General features: G+C 31.0%; 1 pseudogene across 1 annotated transcript in view; it reads left to right on the forward strand.

Annotated features, from left to right (window-relative positions):
• Positions 1-1981, forward strand: part of LOC143233816 (CCR4-NOT transcription complex subunit 4-like) — a 49341-nt pseudogene extending 47360 nt beyond the window's left edge. The window contains exon 15 of the transcript XR_013018330.1: positions 1106-1981. The product of XR_013018330.1 is annotated as a CCR4-NOT transcription complex subunit 4-like (transcript). The remainder of the gene's footprint in view (positions 1-1105) is intronic.
• The last annotated feature ends 4019 nt before the right edge of the window (positions 1982-6000 follow it).

The raw sequence follows: 6000 nt of genomic DNA on the forward strand, positions 1-6000 counted from the left end.
TGGCTGGCTATCTTGTTATTTAGATAAAGAAGAAAACATGTGATGGGGGGAATATTAAGTTCCACCATACAGTGACTGGCTATCTTGTTTTTTAGATAAAGAAGAAAACATGTGATGGGGGGAATATTAAGTTCCACCATACAGTGACTGGCTATCTTGTTTTTTAGATAAAGAAGAAAACATGTGATGGGGGGAATATTAAGTTCCACCATACAGTGGCTGGCTATCTTGTTTATTAGATAAAGAAGAAAACATGTGATGGGGGGGATATTAAGTTCCACCATACAGTGGCTGGCTATCTTGTTTTTAGATAAAGAAGAAAACATGTGATGGGGGGAATATTAAGTTCCACCATACAGTGGCTGGCTATCTTGTTTATTAGATAAAGAAGAAAACATGTGATGGGGGGGATATTAAGTTCCACCATACAGTGGCTGGCTATCTTGTTATTTAGATAAAGAAGAAAACATGTGATGGGGGGAATATTAAGTTCCACCATACAGTGACTGGCTATCTTGTTTTTTAGATAAAGAAGAAAACATGTGATGGGGGGAATATTAAGTTCCACCATACAGTGGCTGGCTATCTTGTTATTTAGATAAAGAAGAAAACATGTGATGGGGGGAATATTAAGTTCCACCATACAGTGGCTGGCTATCTTGTTATTTAGATAAAGAAGAAAACATGTGATGGGGGGAATATTAAGTTCCACCATACAGTGACTGGCTATCTTGTTTTTTAGATAAAGAAGAAAACATGTGATGGGGGGGAATATTAAGTTCCACCATACAGTGGCTGGCTATCTTGTTTGTTAGATAAAGAAGAAAACATGTGATGGGGGGGATATTAAGTTCCACCATACAGTGGCTGGCTATCTTGTTTTTTAGATAAAGAAGAAAACATGTGATGGGGGGGGAATATTAAGTTCCACCATACAGTGGCTGGCTATCTTGTTTATTAGATAAAGAAGAAAACATGTGATGGGGGGGATATTAAGTTCCACCATACAGTGGCTGGCTATCTTGTTTTTTTTAGATAAAGAAGAAAACATGTGATGGGGAATATTAAGTTCCACCATACAGTGGCTGGCTATCTTGTTTTTTAGGTCGTTCAGACAGTCCACCCCACTGGATGAAATCCCTTCAACAGATGACCGTAGAAGATGGAAGTATAAATAATCACAATTGTCATGTACAGTTCCCCATGCCGCTTTGCTTTACAGAGGTAAGTCCAGTTGTCGCTCTTGATAGATTGTGCTCCAAACATGTTTTAGGTACCTTCTGAGTATCCATATTCTATATAAAAAAAGTTCTAACATTTGAAAGTAATGCAGAAACTTTAAATTATTATTGGAGGAATAGTTTTAAAGTTGTGGTTATGTAACAAAACCAAAACTACATTGAATGTTATTAACCCACATTCTGTGTTTTCTGTGTATCAACAGTATCCTTATTAATTTGTAGTCTTTATAACTGTTGATGGTACTTCATTGATTTGGAGGTGAAAATTTTGTATGCTTTAATGGTTTAAGACACTTTTAACCCAGTTTATAGGCTTTATAAATTCAGGGCACCATATGTTATTTTATACTAAGTATTTTAACCCAATTTATAGGCTTTATAAATTCAGGGCACCATATGTTATTTTATACTAAGTATTTTAACCCAATTTTATAGGCTTTATAAATTCAGGGCACCATATGTTTTACAGTAAGTATTTTAACTCATTTTACAGGCTTTATAAATTCAGGGCACCATATGTTTTATAGTATGTTTGTTTATTTTTTTGGAAAGAATGGCATGAGCTCACTCAGATTCCTTCTGTACACCAAACATCCAGTAGATAAAGTTAAGTTATTCTGTAAAGTGAATACCAACTGCATGTGAGTACATTATATTCTGTTGTGTAGCAGCACAGTGGCCAGGCATCACTCACCCACCTGGCTTTTGGCCCTCAACAGAACCCCAGACATTTGCTGAAAGTGAGTCTGTCAATGTGTTTTGTTTGGTTTGGCTCATTGTTAAAATCTGATTATTATGATTTACATGTGTAATTTTGGTTTTATTTACTTTTAGTGAATTTCAGTTTGATTGTTAATGAGATACCTCCATTCAACAAATGTGAAGTGAAAGCTGTGTTTTATTTCCTTTTATGGGATTTTCAAAAACATTTAAAACAGTTGAAATGTATATTCAGAACTGGAAGACTGACTGACTGAAAAAACAAATGACAAATGCAGTTTTTTCTTTAGAAATCCATTTGTTTACAACATTAATATGAGTCAGTTAATAACCAGTTCAGTAACATGACCAGTTATTATGAGAATGAAAATACTTGTTGAGTACTGTGTTATTCATGAACTGTTCGACCATATTTGGTGTAATGTTACATCATTGTAACACTTTAAGTAGCAAGCAACCAAAACTCGAAACTAACCTTTTAATTAATGTAATACACAGCTTTAATTAGATGTATGAAAAGTTATTAAATAAACATAGAATAATTAAAATATATTGTTTGAACACTTGAGCACCCATGTTGTTTGTAAGTACTTATTTTGTCATGTTGAAATGCAAGTTTATAACACGTCTTTACTTGTCCTATTACTATTTAATTTCTACTTTTGTTGGTGAACATTTTCTCTGGTGAGGCTTCCCAGAAGTTTAGTTAAACTGAATTTGTGAAGAAGTATGGTATTGGGTGAAGGGCCTTGTCTATAGCAAGTTTCACATATTACATAAACCTTGTTTATCATTTCATTGGATTACAGATAGGATTAACAGTTGTTAGTTTTACTGTGTAGCAGTATTGTGAAATGAAAATATTGTCACATTTACATTAAATAATAAATGTTCCAACACAACACATCCCAAACACATTTTTGGAGAAAACATACTTTGAACCAATACGAAAGAAGTTCTCAAATACTATTATTAAAACAACCAATAACATCAACAAGTCATTAAGACTATTATGACTAAAAACTAACTTTTGTTACTTATTTTGTACATGGCATAATTGTAGAGCAAAAGTCCACAATTTTATAGTTTGTCGCAAGAAGAGAAAATATTAAATTAATACTAAAACCTTCCTAGTGTATATAGTAACTAAAGAAATGTTAACTAATACTAAAACCTTACTAGTGTATATAGTAACTAAAGAAATGTTAACTAATACTAAAACCTTTCTAGTGTATACAGTAGCTAGAGAAATGTTAACTAATACTAAAACCTTACTAGTGTATACAGTAACTAAAGAAATGTTAACTAATACTAAAACATTCCTATTGTATATAGTAACTACAGAAATGTTAACTAATACTAAAACCTTCCTATTGTATATAGTAACTACAGAAATGTTAACTAATACTAAAACCTTCCTAGTGTATATAGTAACTAGAAAAATGTTAACTAATACTAAAACCTTCCTAGTGTATATAGTAACTAAAGAAATGTTAACTAATACCAAAACCTTTCTAGTGTATATAGTAACTAGAGAAATGTTAACTAATACTAAAACCTTACTAGTGTATATAGTAACTAAAGAAATGTTAACTAATACTAAAACCTTACTAGTGTATACAGTAACTAAAGAAATGTTAACTAATACTAAAACCTTCCTAGTGTATACAGTAACTAAAGAAATGTTAACTAATACCAAAACCTTTCTAGTGTATATAGTAACTAGAGAAATGTTAACTAATACTAAAACCTTCCTAGTGTATATAGTAACTAAAGAAATGTTAACTAATACTAAAACCTTCCTAGTGTATATAGTAACTAAAGAAATGTTAACTAATACTAAAACCTTACTAGTGTATATAGTAACTAAAGAAATGTTAAATAATACTAAAACCTTACTAGTGTATATAGTAACTAAAGAAATGTTAAATAATACTAAAACCTTACTAGTGTATATAGTAACTAAAGAAATGTTAACTAATACTAAAACCTTCCTAGTGTATATAGTAACTAAAGAAATGTTAACTAATACTAAAACCTTCCTAGTGTATACAGTAACTAAAGAAATGTTAACTAATACTAAAACCTTCCTAGTGTATACAGTAACTAAAGAAATGTTAACTAATACTAAAACCTTCCTAGTGTATACAGTAACTAAAGAAATGTTAACTAATACTAAAACCTTCCTAGTGTATATAGTAACTAAAGAAATGTTAACTAATACTAAAACCTTCCTAGTGTATACAGTAACTAAAGAAATGTTAACTGATACTAAAACCTTACTAGTGTATACAGTAACTAAAGAAATGTTAACTGATACTAAAACCTTACTAGTGTATACAGTAACTAAAGAAATGTTAACTAATACTAAAACCTTCGTAGTGTATACAGTAACTAAAGAAATGTTAACTAATACTAAAACCTTTCTAGTGTATACAGTAACTAAAGAAATGTTAACTAATACTAAAACCTTCCTAGTGTATATAGTAACTAGAGAAATGTTAACTAATACTAAAACCTTCCTAGTGTATATAGTAACTAAAGAAATGTTTAATACTAAAACCTTCCTAGTGTATACAGTAACTAGAGTAATGTTAACTAATACTAAAACCTTCCTAGTGTATACAGTAACTAAAGAAATGTTAACTAATACTAAAACCTTCCTAGTGTATATAGTAACTAGAGAAATGTTAACTAATACTAAAACCTTCCTAGTGTATATAGTAACTAGAGAAATGTTAACTAATACTAAAACATTCCTAGTGTATATAGTAACTAAAGAAATGTTTAATACTAAAACCTTCCTAGTGTATACAGTAACTAGAGTAATGTTAACTAATACTAAAACCTTCCTAGTGTATACAGTAACTAAAGAAATGTTAACTAATACTAAAACCTTCCTAGTGTATATAGTAACTAGAGAAATGTTAACTAATACTAAAACCTTCCTAGTGTATATAGTAACTAAAGAAATGTTAACTAATACTAAAACCTTCCTATTGTATACAGTAACTAGAGAAATGTTAACTAATACTAAAACATTCCTAGTGTATATAGTAACTAAAGAAATGTTAACTAATACTAAAACCTTACTAGTGTATTTAGTAACTAAAGAAATGTTAACTAATAGTAACACCTCCCTAGTATTTTAGAAACTTTCACAATATATAATATATCTATGAGTGTATAAACTGTAATTTGAAGTTCAACTAATAATGTGGATGTTTATGGTTTTCATTAATAAAATGACATACAGTTGGTTTAGTGACAGTATCCCTATGTAACATACAGTTAGTTTTCTGGCTGTGTATCCCTATGTAAGATACAGGTGGTTTCGTGACAGTATCCCTATGTAACATACAGTTAGTTTACTGGCTGTGTATCCCTATGTAAGATACAGGTGGTTTCGTGACAGTATCCCTATGTAACATACAGTTAGTTTACTGGCTGTGTATCCCTATGTAAGATACAGGTGGTTTCGTGACAGTATCCCTATGTAACATACAGTTGGTTTACTGTGTATCCCAAAGGAACATACAATAAATTCAGTTTGTTTCCTAGTTAATACTGAGAAGATTTTCTGGTGTTTTTAGAATGTGTGAGTTTGCACTGTGAGTAAAATATCAGTTTATGAACTGTTTTCTCTGTTGTTTAGATATATAGATTTTCAACAGAAGCCTGATATGAAGGACTACAAGAAATGAATACAGGAAGCTGTATACAGCCAGTGTCCAGTAAATTGATGGTTATGTACCACATTGGGGCAAGTTCCCACAAACCTTTTCTTTCTTTTCCTTTAGTGACCACTCACACAGCATGAAGTTAACTAAGTTATAGACGGTTCTGTCAGTGCTAATAGTAGCTAGCTGGTGTCATTGGATATGGTACTTGCTTCTTTCCATCTGTGAAGTTCACATCAGATACTTTATTCATGTGATAGGATGTATTACAAACTATGAACCATATTATTAAATTAAAACTAATTAAATCAACTGACGTGTCATATTTACAATAACTGAAAGACATCAAATTAGTTCCA

Source organism: Tachypleus tridentatus, chromosome 1, assembly GCF_004210375.1.
Source record: "Tachypleus tridentatus isolate NWPU-2018 chromosome 1, ASM421037v1, whole genome shotgun sequence".
In the NCBI taxonomy this organism is placed as follows: Eukaryota; Metazoa; Arthropoda; class Merostomata; order Xiphosura; family Limulidae; genus Tachypleus; species Tachypleus tridentatus.